Raw genomic sequence first — 14,215 nt, forward strand, 5'->3', positions numbered from 1 at the left:
CAGTCTTATAGCAAGACTAAAGTCTAAATTATGGCTACAATAGGGGTTCGTTTTGCTCCAGCAGTAATCCAGGTACACAAGGGGGCTGAAGTCCAGTTGCACAGGTGACTTTGTCCTGGTATTTCCAAATTTTTGAGTGTTTGTCTGTCCCACTTTCCTGGGGTTGGGAGGTAATTCATACACAATCCAAAAAAAAAAAAAAGCCTGTTCTGATTCACATTCATCACAACTAACTATGGAGGCGTTATAAGACTGCTCTAATACAGGTGGCATCTCCCAAAACTGGACCAGAGATGTTCCTGGATCAGAGAGCCCTGGAACCAGGAGCCTAGAGGGGGGTTGAGTTGGCAGCTAAGAACCTAATAGTGGGGGATGAGCAATGACCCTGCTGTGCTGGGAGCCCACCAGGGCTGGCATCTGCAGGGCCAGAGCGAGCATCTGTACAGCCAGGATCAAAGCTTGTGTTGGCGAGGCTGGGGCCAGTGCCAGCCCAGCAGGGGCCAGTGTCTGGGGCCAGGGCTGCTGGCAGCCCAGCTGGGTAGAGGTGGGGGCAGGGAGCTGGGAAAGAAGAGGGGGGGGGTGATCTGGTGGGGGGGGTGGCGGCAGAGGCAGTGGACCTCCTCTGGTCTGGCAAGGTCCTTTGTTCAGGCCCAGTCAGGTCCTGAGGATGCCAGACCAGGGAGGTCCACCCAGTACATGCTCTTCAAGTCTCTTAAAAATTGTGGAGAAAGGATGTTGATTCCAAACATGTAACAGCTAGGTGCCAGCCTAACTCTGAGCCACATGATGCAGGACTCTTTGCACTGAACTAACCCGCTGATTAATATACACTAATTTGACACCATCAGAATGGGGCTGAATACGGATTGGGAATGGCTCTCTCAGTGCAGTAAGTAATTGTCCCTTTAAATTGCTCATCATCCTATGCACATCCCCTCGATTGAATTAGCTCGGTTGTAACACTTCCAGCTCTGAATCCCTACTGGCTTTTTTTTTTGTTGTTGTTTTTTTTTTTGTTTTTTAAACCTCCCATGCATGGCCCCCATAATATCTGTTAGCGTTGATTTTTTTTTAATAAACTTGTTTCTTTTATTTTTTTAAAATTTAAACCAACCCAGTGCTGTGTTTAATAGCTGACCTGTTTGTTAACGCCTTTTAAAGTAGCAAACTGTTGAATATTAACTTTCCAGGGGCAATGAACTGCTGTTAACTGACTGGGCCAGGAGCGGGCAGGGTAACGCAGAACACACATTTTTTGGGAAAATCCAGTACTGGGCATGTTTTGGGGTCACCCTACAAGTAGTAACTTTGTGGCTGGAGGCAGCGGCTTTGCTCCATGAAAGCTTATGCTGCAAAAAAGTCTGTTAGTTTATGAGGTGCCACAGGCCTTCTTGTTGCTTTTGCAGCTACAGACTAACACAGCTGCCCCTCTGCTACAGGGTTAAGATGAAATTATCTCCGTGGGCAGACTGACATATTTCTGACCAGTAGGGGGCGATCTTGTACCTTTCATTACTAAATGACCCCTGACTAAGAAGCCCAGGGTTAGCGTTCCTACATTTATGTCCAGTTTTGAGCCAGGAAAACGCCCCTTGATTTCATTTGCGGCTTCATTTGCGTGAAGGACTTGACTAACTTTCATTAGTACTGTTTGCTTTCATTGCTACCATGCAGGGTTCCCTTTAATTTTTGCAATCCCTGGTGGGCAGAATAAATTTTATTATGCGCACCAAGGCATGGGTGGACGTGTACCACCAATAGACACACACTCTGCCAGCTGTGAGTGGCTGCTCGCACTCTGCTAATCAGCTGGGTGGCACCTGAAGCTCTCCTGAGCCTCCACCTAAGTGCTCAGCTTACAGGAAACACTAAAACCGTGAGTTTAATCATCACATCCAGCAGAAAGAGCAATTTTTCTCGCTGATACAGTTTCGAAAACGATTTCGTGGTACCATGAACAAACTCCTATGATTACAAACAGCTCCCACATTCCACACGGAACTGAGCCAATAGCGGCCTTTTCCATTTGTTACCCAGTCTAGAAAGTCAGATGAGGCAGCGCTTAGGGCTGGACACAAAATGAAAATTTTCTGAACACTGAGAGACTTGAAACATTGGTAAACAACTTTCTTTGGGGGGGGGGGGGAGAGGAGGGATGCTTTGGCTGACATGTTGCTTCTCAACAGCATTAAAATGGTATGTTTGGATCGTCAGACTTTTTTGGCACATCGGTATTGTAATTATGGGAAACTTGGATGCCGAGCGGGGTTTCAAAAGAACAAACAGAAAGAAACATTTTGTTCTCGTGCATGAGGGAGTGTGAAGAGAAGCCGAGCGTAAGCTGTCTTGGTTAAGTACTCCCGCCCTGGTGAAAACCTTGCTGCCAGCATAGACCTATCCTCAGGGGCTCTCCACATTCTATTCCAGTTCTGACTTGTTCTGCAAAGGCTGTGCTGTGTCCCAGCAAAACTTCGGCAGCTTGTATGGCTCCCAAGAAAGGTAAGTCTGCAGCAGGGGGTTCAGGCGTATTTTGGTACCACAGTGAGAGCTAAAGCCAGAGAGCCAGTCTCAGAGGAGAAGTGAAGGCTTAGGACCGAACTCTGGAGGAGATAAATGGCCAGAGCTGCTGTAGAAAGATCAAAGATCTAGCATGCCTGTGGCTCCATGATGCCCTCTATTCCAAGGTCCCCCATCCCTAAACTTGGGGTTCTCTGCAGTGATGTGTAATCAAGCAACAGTAAGACCCTCCTACAACAAACTGCAGGAATTGGGCTTCTCTCTCTCAGGGAGCAGCCTGTTTTCTCTCACTCTATAGACAAACAGAGAATGATTGTTGCGAATAAGAGGGAGGAAAGAATAACAGCGGCATCATACTGCAGCCTTCGATACTTTTAGCTCACGTTGCCGTTTGAACCCTGTGAACACAATGGGATTCAGTGGCAGGTTAGACCTACTTGGCACGAGTATGCTGGACAGCGGAGGGTGCTGGAGGACAGAACCCCAGGTCCATAAGGGGGGTGTGCGCACGGGCACACACACACGCGCACACACAGAGCAGGTCCAAAGCATGGAGATTGTTCATAGTGTCTTGTAATCTCTTGCTCAGAGCCTCCATCAGATGCTGTGTCTATCCTGGCTGGGACTCAAGCTGGATCGCCTGGGGCTGGAAGAGCTCCCAGCAGCCAGTCAGAGCCCTCCTAAGTTTCTCACGCTGGGAAGTTGCGCAAGTGTTGGGCTCTTTCAGCAGCCCGGGCTGGAAGTACCAGGCGGTGCTCTGCTGGCAGCCTCCCACCCACCTATGCAGCGACACTAATTCAGGCAAAGAGCGGCCTTAAAGCTCTCTAGTAATCTGCTTAGCTGTCCCACAGCTCTGGGGAGCTGCTGCATCAACAGGTCCTGGGACAGTGAGGAGAAGCAGCTGGTGGAGCGATCATGCAGCCCGGGGGCCACCGGAGCGGAGCAGGGCCTGCACTGCAGCAGCGTAAGTCACAAGCAACGCTCTGGGCAGATTTCCAAAGCTCGAGGCTCGAGGGCAACACTGCGGTGACTGCCAGTCACGCTCCAGGGCCTTTTGTGGTCAAATTTACAGCTGTTGCATGAAGGACTCCGGAGAGGGTGGGAAGAAGGGACTTCGGCTTCACGGGCAGCTCTGCAGCTGCTCCAGGACATGGCAGAGACAATCAGAGGTTGGGGGCCTGGTTCTGTTCCACACCTTGCGACCTCAGCCAAGTTATCTTCAGTTCTCTTTGCTGGTGTTGGCCTTGGCACTCCCAGACCTGCTCAGGGTCCCTAGAGCCTTACGTGGGCAGAGCCAGTAGTATTGTCCCTGTTTGGCAAATGGGGAAACTGAGGCACAAAGGCAGGGGGTGACTAGCCTGAGGCAACGCAGCGATGGAAGGCTGGGAGCTCACCAGGGAGCGGGAGGGGGCTGGGCTAAGGCAGCGTGGTGTGGCTACGGCATCCCTGGCCAGGTCACTACTTCAGGTCTCGTTTCCTCTCAGAGTGGGGGGTGGGTGAGGGCTTTGCCTCTGCGCTGACCCTGCGGCTTGTGGGGAGGTGACATCCATCAACCCCTGAGGGGCGCTGAGCCGGGTTCCCCGTAAACTGAGCGCTCTGATGAGATTCCCGTGTTGCCCAGCTGAGTAGCAGAGCACCTGCAGCTCGGTTTCCTTTCCATCGGTGGTGCGCAGCCCTACATGCCTTGGCGCGTATAACAAGGTTCATTCTGCACCTGGGTGGAAAAGGTTAGCGGGGACGTTAGCCCTGAAACATGCAGTGAATGGGGGTGGGATGGCGGTACGGAGCGGTGTGATATTATCACCGTCCAGGCAGCAGACTCGAAAGGTTAGGACACTCGTTCTTTCTCTCTGTAAGCGGTGCAGGTGCCACTGTATGGGATGGTGACCCCCACGCCGAGGGCTGGGTCCATGGATGGCAGGTATCATAGGAAGCAGGAGGCTGAGACTCCCAAAACAGTCTGGCCTGGCCCCACCCAGGAGCCACACCCCAAGTTCTTCCATGGTCTGTGGGGCAGGCTTGGACTGGGGTGGGGCTGGCCAGCCTGCTGCTGGGACTTGGGGTGGCTGGGGCTCACAGGCCACGTAAGGCAATGGCAATAGGTAATGTAGGCCAGGGAAGGCACTGCCCCCCACAAAACTGCTTACACTCCTTGGCCGCCCGGGGAGGGCTGAGGCCACAGTGGGGCAGCCCTGACCCTCCAGGTGGCCAGGAAGGATCAGTCTGGGGTTGGACAAGGCTTGGCTGCACGGAGGGAGAGGGGAGGTTGCAGAAGGGGTGGGGCAGAAGGGGCGTGGCTGCAGCTTGCCGTCCCAGCTGGGCCATCATTCATGCTCTGCACTGGGATAGATGCCTAGCCTGGCGTGCCAGCCAAGGGTGATGCAGCAGCGTCACCCTCCACCACTCCACACTGGGCATCCCCAGCTCCAGGGCATCTGCAGGTACTCCGTGCCTCTGCCGGGGGGGGCATTCCCTTGGCCCCCAGAGTGGGAGGTAGATACCAGAATCCTGCCAGCAGGAATGGGCATGTTTCAGAGGAGATGGGCTTGGTGGGTTTAGCTGTGACCCAGCTGCCCCCTCTGCTCCAGGGCTAGGGTAGCCAGGGTAGTGCTGGTCTGGGACAGGGGCCAGCAGGTGGGAAGGGGGGAGGGCGAGCCTTCCCCTACTGCCAATTCAGCCCCCACCCCTGACCCCAGCTGGGCCTCCAGTTAGGGGCCTTTCCACGCAAGCAACAGAATCTCCTGCCTTTAGAGCCGGCAGTCCTAGAGCTGATTCCCGCAGCCGCAGACCCATCTGGGGCCTTGGGATTGTTCCGCTGCCTCCCTCTTGCACTTGCTCAGCCCACGTCAGGTTTCCAAGGGGCTGGCGGTGCCCCTGATCTGCTCCTGAGGGTCACGTGGGGGAGCGCTACACAACAGGAATTTTGGCTGCCTTTGAGCGGGGTTGATAAGATACACGTGGCACCGTGCGGCCGAGGCCTGCTGCTGCTGAAAGGCAATGGGACGTCCCCTTGCATTAGCTCCAGCAGTGCCGGGACTGGGCTCTTGATGCTTACTGCTCAAGCGTGCTGACCAGTTGCATGGGTGAGATACTGGGGCTTTATCTCAACTCTGCCAGTGCGACAGAGGTGCCTGGAAATTACAAGTGGGTCTAAACAAAGCAGATTAGCAGAGTTCGGTCACCCCAGGTATTTACTGCTGAGCAATGGCCCACGACACATTTGCAGAACCAGTGACGAACAAAAGATCAAGACCCTGGTATTTGACATAATGGGCGGTTCGAATAGGAGAGGCAGCCCCCACAGAGAATGGGTGGATGATAGAGTAGATTGGCGCGGAGCTGGTCTACAGAAACTGAACCCCTCCTCACTGGGCAGGGAAAGACGTGTAGTACACAGAGACCTCATACTAGGGTGAGTGAAGTCTCTGCTCTATAGCCTCAGCGGCGAGCCAGCTGGCCTTTATCTCATGTGGTAGAGTGCAGGGCTTTGAACCCTATGCTCGCACGTTCTGTCCCTGGTTTTGGCAGCCTGGGTCTGTCAGTGTTACAGATAGAAGGAAATAGTGAGAAAAGCATCAGCCACCGATAGGCACTGAGCCCACGGTTATTGATGATGAATGGCCCATGACCACCAACTAGCAGCTCTAGAGTCTGAACCTGCTGTGAATGTTAAGCCAAAGTTCCAGGCCTCTGAGTCAGGGGTGACTTGCTAAGCAGAAAAAGTCCTTTCCCCTGCATCATAATTACCAAACTCATTCAATTAGCATGTTTGATAGTGACAGAGCTGTGTGTGGAAAGGCGAGAGAGATTGCTTACCTTCTGCCAGCTGGAATCTGAACCATTCAACTGTGTGTCATGAGCCTTATACTGCTACCAGATAGTGAAGATTCTCCTCTTGCTGCATGGTGAAAGGCTAGTTTTGGAGGGAGAGGATTTTGATCTGAAGGCCACTGTGACTGGCATGGTGACCTCTACATGTTGGCAGCAGTGTCCACAGATTTGTTGCAATATCAAACTAAGTTCCTGTCCCACTCTAACAACTAGTCAATCCTATCTTTCAGAGCTGACGGAGGAAGCCAGGAGTTCTGACTCCCAGCCCCTACCTGCCACGCATACACTCATCTTAATTATTAGTCGCAGTCACATGCCTCCCAGAGTTAGTAGAACTCAGGAGTTCTGCAGCTGATTGGCCTTTGCAAATTGGATTGAGCCTTGACAAATTCACAAGCGGAGTCCTTCCCGCACCCCTGCAGCCTTACAAAGCTGCTCTTTGAGACTCCCTGTGCCCTGGCATTGCTCTGAAAGGGGTCAGTACTTTGGGTCACTCAAACGGCACATTGGATTGCTTGGCATTTTAACTGCAAGGCAGCTGCTTCATTTAACATTTTGCTGCCCTGTAGGAAAGCTCCCAGGCCTGCTGGCAAATCAAGCAGGGCCTAAGTAGCGCTACCTCCACCCTAGCACTGGGACCTAGAGCTGCATGCGTCTGTCCACAGATGGGGCAGGCCATGAACCTAGTGGTGACCTCTCTCCCAGCCCTAGGAATGAAACTCAGCCCCTGAGCTGTGTTCCCTGGAAACTGAGCTCTGGGGCAGCCACCCAGGAGAGATTCAGGTGTTGCCCAGCTGATTAGCAGAGCACCCACAACTGGCAGCCTGTGCTTTGAGGGGTGGTGCACGTCCACACATGCCTCAGAGCAGAAAACAAAATTTATTCCGCAAATGAATAGCAACATTGGCAGAAACGCTGCCCCAGAGCCTCACCTTCTTGGATTCACTGTGAATCCAAGCCTGTGTGAAGGGGAGCCTCTGAGTTATACACACGTTGGGGTTCAGCTTTTATTAGCTGATAAAGAGCACTGCAGGCACCAAAATGTGCAGTAGGATAAGGGGTTCTTAAGGGGGCTTGAGGCCTGAGCATGGCATTCCGTCTGATTTTTTTTCTGCTTATGTGTGGAGTAAATTTTGTTATGTGCACCAGGGCATATACAGATGTGCACCACCAATAGAAACTCACACTGCGGCTGTGGGCGCTCTTCTAATCAGCTGGGCGGCACCTGAATCTCTCCTGGGTGGCCACCCAAGTGCCCAGCTCACAGGGAATGCCAGTGGAGAGAGCAGGTTGTTTGGCTACAGTCTGTTCCCTGGTTCCTTTCTCCGACAGCCCAGCGTGGGAAAGTGCTCTGGGCAGAGAAAAGCTGCTGTGAAAAGGCTGAGTTGTGAGGTCTGTCTGGGAGCCAGGATTCCTGGGGTCTTGTCCATGCTCTGCATAGGGCTTGTTTGGTAGCAAATGGCGCGTGGGAGTCGGTCTGGGAGTCAAGACTCCAAGGTGCAATTCCAGACTCTAGGACAGAGCTGGGTTAGTGGCTGGAGTAGGGGGCTGGGCACCAGGACTCCTGGGTTCCGTGCCCACCTCTGGGTGGAAGGACAGCACTCCCTGTAAGCTGAGCACTTGGGTAGCCATCCAGGAGCTATTCAGATGCTGCCTGTCTGATTGGCAGAGTGCCCACAGGCAGGTTGGTGTTTCTATGGGTGGTACACATACAACATGCCTCAGAGCACATAAAATTTATTTCTCCCAGGGATGGGAAAAAAGTTCGCGGGAACCCTGGTAGGGACTGTGCTTCAGTGCTTGTAGCAAGGTACTGGGAATATGGACTACTGGGCTCATTCAAGGTGTCAGGCGAGGTAGTGGTTCGAGTGAGGAATGGGGGGAGGGTGGTTGCAGGACTCCTGGGTTCTATTTCCAGCCCAGGATGGGGAAGGTGGCATCCAGTGGTGGAGGAAGGGTCAGTGGATTCTGTTTGGTTCAGTGAGTCCTGGCTCAAGCATGCTTTGGGCACATGAACGCAAGGTAGATTAAGTCCCACAGCCCCCTGGGAACCAGCCCATCAGGCGCCTCCTGCCATTTCAAAGGGAACGACCCTCGCGATGTGAAACCAGCCTGGTGGGAGAAGGAGCAAACCCCTAAATCCCACAGAATGGGAGCAGCCAGGGGTCGGGGGGAGTCAGGACTCCTGGCTTCTATTTAAGGCTTTAGGAGACAGTGCTCACCGTGGTTAGCGTGAGGAAGTTTGCCGGGGAGGTGTGGTCAGGACTCGCGGGTTCCCTTTCCAGTTCTCTAACCGATGGCTGGAGCAGGCAAGTAGGTATCAGGCTGCAGCTGTGGGTTTTATCTCTGCCTCGGTCCCAGGCTCTCTTGGATCAGGAATGGGTCCCTCCCCGTGCCTCAGTTTCCCTGGCTGAGGAATAGGGCTAAGTCACAGGGCTGCTGTGGGGGCTCACTTAAGGTTTGTAAGTGCCACCGGTGCTGTAGGGTGGGGATCTGACCCCCTCTGGCACACAGGGCTGCCCGACCTGCTGGCCGACGTGGGGGGGCTGTCCGTGCAGGAAGTTTTCCGTTGCCTTTCCATGCCAGCCTCTGTTGGGCCTACAGCCCCTGGGAATGGTCCAGCCCCCTGCCTCCCGCTGGGGCCCTTTCTCTGAGCACTGGGCAGCTCCTGGCCAATCCAGCCCCATTTCCCGCCCCTCTCTGAATCCCCAGCAGCAGGCCCCTTGTCCTCTGTTCTTGGGCACCAGCCAAGTATCCTTCACCCTCCGCCTCCTCCGCCACCTTGTTCACAGCTGGCGGAGGATGGGAAGAACTTTCAGGCCCCTTCAGCAGCTGTGTCTCGGTCCCACACAGCCCAGGAGCAGTGGTCTCAAAGGAGGCGGTGCTGACCAGGGATGTTGCACCCCTAGCTTCTGGTTCCAGGATTAACCTGCTGTAATGCCCCCTTGCCATGCCTCAGTTTCCCCTCTGTAAAATGATGCGGGTCAGTGAGAATGATTCATCTCAGGAAGTGCTCTTAGGGGTGTGCAAAGGGGTCGGAGAGATTTTGCAAGAGGGCAGGAGCAGCCCATGAAGCCGCCCCCTCTTTCCTGGTGTCCGGAGCGGAGAGGTACAGGGAACAGGAAGCCTTTGTTTGCTGTGTGTCTGAGACGGTCCGGGGACCAGCTCAGGCCTGCGAGCTGTACTCTGTCCACCCGGTCTTAGCGCCTGGGCTGCAAAGAGCTAAGCTAGAAATGCACCGCTGGGAATGATCACAACTGAGCCCGGCTGTATTGGGTCTATGCAGTGCGACGTGCCCCGTCTCTGTCTCAAGCAGAGAGCCTGGAATGAGCCAGACCGGGGAGGAAGCGATAAGAATCGCCAAGGCTCGCCCCCCCGGCCCGCAAACCTGCTGTCATCCCCACGGATCCCACCCTAGCATGTGGTTTCTCCACTGCAGGAGATGTTTGCACAAGGACCACCCTGTGGCCAGAAGTGACTGATCCCTGGCCTCAAAGCAGGAGAGCAAAAAACCTGTGACGATGCAGAGGCTGTGCCAGACCTGCCCTTGTTTGCTGAGTACCTGCTGTGTTGTGCACGGAGTGATCCTCGTGCAAGCAGCTCCGTGCAACACCCAGCAGCATGTGTGAAGCCTTTGTGCAGTGAGGAGTAGCTGTGCAAACCCACTCGTGCACCATGCAAAGAGCAGCCATGCACAAAGTAGAGGTGCATCAGCACACCTTACAGCCAGCAGCCTACATGAAGCTGTCGTGCAGTGAGGAGTCGCTGTGCAAACCCGCTCATGCGCCGTGCAAAGTGCATCTGTGCACAAAGCAGTGGTGCACCAAGTGGCACTTGTACAAGCCTGCTTGTGCCCCGTGCATTGAGCTGCTGTGGCTCAGGCAGTGCTAGCGATGCCATTCCAACACACTGGCAGCAAACCTGACGTGAGGTCCATGCAAAGGGCAGTTTGTGTTGTTTCCCAGCCTGGGCTGTGGTCAGAGGTTGCACCCGTGGTACAAATGATGCGAACCAGGAACGTGGGGCAACCTGCCGCGAGAGGTCGGAGAGTCTGAGCCAGAGCTCTGCCACGGCAGCCCTGCCCAAAGAGGGTTATGGGCACTGGCTGAGCAGAGCCAGGCCTGATGGCCAGCAGCTGTGAGCCCCTGAGCAGAAGGGTTATAAAAAGCAGCTGGGCATGCAGAAAAAGGGATGAGCCAGAGGAGGTGAGATGTGGGTGGCTCTGCTGCTCAGCAGCTGGGTAAGCTGGTGGGGGTTTTCTGTGATCAAGTGTATCCAGGAGGTGGTGGGACTTTCACACATCATAGAAGTGCAGGTGCCTGGCATTGGAGGGGTCTCTGCTTTGTTTGTGGACAGAACAGGGGCCTGGGCCCCAGGAGTGCAAGAGGCCCCTCTACACCAGTTATTTCTACCATGGCTGTGGCACTGGCTGGCTCAGCCTAACCCCCTTCCCTCCTTGGAGTAAGGCAGAGAGTCAAACTCTAGGGCTCTGGACAGTGTTCGTTCCCTCTAATTTTTTCCGTCCAAGGGAGAAATGAATTTTATGTCCACCAAGGCATGTGCAGATGTGCACCCCCCCCATTGAAACACTGGCTGTGGGTGCTCTGCTAATCAGCTGGGTGGCAGCTGAATCTCTGCTGGGTGGCCACCCCAGTGCTCAGCTAATAGGTAATGCAGGTCCCAAACATCCCTGGGGCCTCTGCTGACGGCTCCCAACAGGGGCAGTTGTTATGATGTGGTGAGGCATTGTGTGACCAACACCCTTCAGCTGGGGCTGAGAACAAGCAAACTTGTTGCACTCTGACTGCTGCTCCCACCTGGGCTGGATTGGAACTCGCCACCTCAAGGAAATGGTTGGAATTAATGACAAACTTGAAAAGGAACATGAAACCTCCCACGCTGGGCCTTGATAGGAGCTCTGCTAGCAGTGACGGGGAGAGGGAATAAAACCCATCAGTATGGCCCCCACTGCACCAGGCAAATTGACCACAGCACTACCCCCAATCACAAGCTAGCCACACACACAAACATCCTCCAAACAGCCACTGGTTGTATCTAGAGAGAGCACACGTGCAGCCAAGACTGATAACATTGTGGTTTTTGTACTCTTGCCTGAGTCTCGCACAGCGCAGGGCGTTCGCGTGGTGACAGATGGACTGTGGCTCTTTCACCCCTTTTGAGCTGTCATCGCTGAAGCTGTGGCAATCTCTAGCTGGACACACAAACTCTTCACATGAGACATCCCAGCGGCCTGTGAAATTTTAGACCCATGTAAATAAAACCCCCCCCGCAGATTATAATTATTTTTTGGCAACTGGCAGGGTTCCCTCTAATTTTAATCATCTGTGGGTGGAACTAATTTTGTTATGTGCACTAAGACAGGTGTGGATGTGCACCACCAGTAGTATCACAGGCTACCAGCGGTGAGCGCTCTGCTAATCAGCTGGGTGGCACCTGAATTTCTGCTGAATGCCCCACCCCCAAGGGCTCAGGGAACACTAGTATATCTCTGAAAAAGCCAACCCGGCTAGTCAAATACCAGCTGGAAGGTAATCTTGATTTTTACACCATCTCTGTACTGATGGATGCTTGCGCGGGCAGAGGGAGGGTGGGTTTGGAGGCTGTATTGTTCTGGCAGGCTCTGTTGTGATGAGGTTCTGTGGTCTGTCGCTCCTGTGATGCCCTGGTCTGTTCCTTTAGGTCCCACTGAAACACCCAGGAAGGCTCCCCCTGACTTTAGTGGGGATTCCCAGCTGGCCTCTCCACTGGGCTCCGTTCTTCTTTGTCACTTTCAGGTGCGTGGCTACCCCCTGGGGATTCGGTGTGCATGGCCAGCCCTGACTGGGGCTGACGCATGGCCTCTCTGCACCACTAACCTGCCACGTGGGAGAAGGCTCATTCTGGTGGCTGCTGCCTGCTTTCTTGCTTCGCTGTTATTAAAGGAAGGCAGAAGCCACAAGCACCTCGGACAAGTGCCTGTCGGGGAGCCTGTCCCTCGCCCCAGCCTAAAGCAGCAGGGTCTGATTCTCCGTGACCCTGTGATGTTGGGCTGCCACTTGCACGGGTGCAGAGCAGGTGTGAAATGCTGGTGAAGCAGAGGGTGAGCGTGTTTTGCTCTACTTGTGCAGAAGGAGAGGGCCCAGAGGGCTGCAGAGCTGCTGAGATGTTCTCCCGACAGCACCTTGGGCCCTGTTCACATTTGAACCACGGCCCCTTTGTGCAGCCAAGGTAGGAGGGCAGCAATGTTCCCGCTCAGCTTTTCCCTCCACGTGCACGTTTTTTCCATCCATGGGCAGAATAAATTTTTATGTGCACCGAGGCAAATGTGCGCCACCACTGGAAACAACAACCTAGCGGCAGGCACTCTGCTAATCAGCTGGGCAGCACTGGAATTTCTCCAGAGTGGTTGCACAAGCACTCAGCTTACAGGGAGCACTGGTGAGACGGGGTCCCCCAGCGCCCAGAGTTTCACCGCGACTCTCATGATATTTAGGGCCTTGTGCAGTGGTAACTAGTGAGGCGGGTTCTGGTGTGGCTGGCACTGACCACATGCCCCTGTCCTGCACTTTCACTGCTCTGCCGATCACCTGTCCTGCCCCAGCCCTGCTCCACTCATGCCCTGTTCTCTCCTTAACCCTGCTCTGCCTCCTCCCCCTGCATGGCTTCCAGTGAGTGCTGCTAGGGTACATGAGACCAGTGCTCCTTGTAAGTTGTCCCAGGAGAGATTCAGGTGCTGCCCAGCTGATTAGCAGAGCGCCCACAGCCAGCAGCCTGTGTTTCTATAGGTGGTGCACGTCTGCACATGCCTCAGTGCACATAAAATTATTCTGCCCATGGATGGAAAAATTAGCAGGAACATTGCTTATGATTCCACCGCGTGCCTCTCTCCACATGTCACCCTGGGATCCTGGAGCTGCGTGAATCTAGCAGGTGCTTGGTGTAGTAGGAAGAGTAAGTTCTCATCGCTCATGTTTGCCAGGGAAAAGTGGAAAATGTAACCAGTGCAAAAGCTGGACAACAAACAAAAAATGCCAGACATGTAAAATCTCCTGGATTGTGGTCAAGCCAATCTCATGGGGTTTTGAGGGCCTGGCTGATGTCTTTTTTTAACACTTGGGGTTGGCAGGATGGGCTGTAGCGTGACTGAGCAAAAAGCCAGACGTTCTCAGTGGGACTGCAAATAACGGCAGAATACACAAGCCTCGGAGTAGAAACGGGCCTGTCCATTAAAAAGTGTTTGCTTGAGTCAGATCACAAGAGCTGGCTGGGTTGTTACTCACACGGCAAAGCTCTAAGAAGCAGTTTGGTGCTGGAGGGTGATTCAGAAGGTGGCACACGCTCCCCTCTGAGGCAGCGGTGAATCATAAGCCCAGCTCCAGGCACTGTTTTCAGAGAGAAAGTGCTAACCCATCATGGTTATAAAAGATTCCCGGGGCTTCCTGACCGGTGTGTGATGTCACGTCCACACTCCTAAATTCCTCGCTCATTTGTCATTTCCTGTCTGATTTTGGGGCAGCGTTACTAGGTGCTGTTCAGACAGCTGCCACGCTCCAACCCAGCAGGGGCTACATCTCAGTGGTGAAGACTGTCAGTCTTGGTTATTTGTACTGCAGTAGTACCAGGGAGTCCCAGCTGTGGAGCAGGATTCGCACTGTGTCAGGCGCTGTACAGACACAAGATGACCCCTGCTCTGCCCTGAGAGTGTGTCTGTGCAACATGTGCAGCTGCACAGTGCGTTTACCCTGTTTGACAGAGATGCACTCCTGCTCCCCAGTACCCTGGATCCAAAGACCCATAACGCTGGGGTCTGCTCATCCAAAATTGGTTTGCCTGTGCCACAAGACGCGACGCTATTCAGGCCACAAAG

General features: G+C 54.0%; 1 protein-coding gene across 1 annotated transcript in view; it reads left to right on the forward strand.

Annotated features, from left to right (window-relative positions):
* The first annotated feature begins 2,335 nt into the window (after positions 1-2,335).
* Positions 2,336-14,215, forward strand: part of SEMA4A (semaphorin 4A) — a 51,565-nt gene continuing 39,685 nt past the window's right edge. The window contains exons 1-2 of the mRNA XM_074981257.1: positions 2,336-2,499; positions 3,107-3,481. The gene's annotated coding sequence lies outside the window, so the exon portion shown is untranslated. The remainder of the gene's footprint in view (positions 2,500-3,106; positions 3,482-14,215) is intronic.

Source organism: Carettochelys insculpta, chromosome 30 (genome assembly GCF_033958435.1).
Source record: "Carettochelys insculpta isolate YL-2023 chromosome 30, ASM3395843v1, whole genome shotgun sequence".
In the NCBI taxonomy this organism is placed as follows: domain Eukaryota; kingdom Metazoa; phylum Chordata; order Testudines; family Carettochelyidae; genus Carettochelys; species Carettochelys insculpta.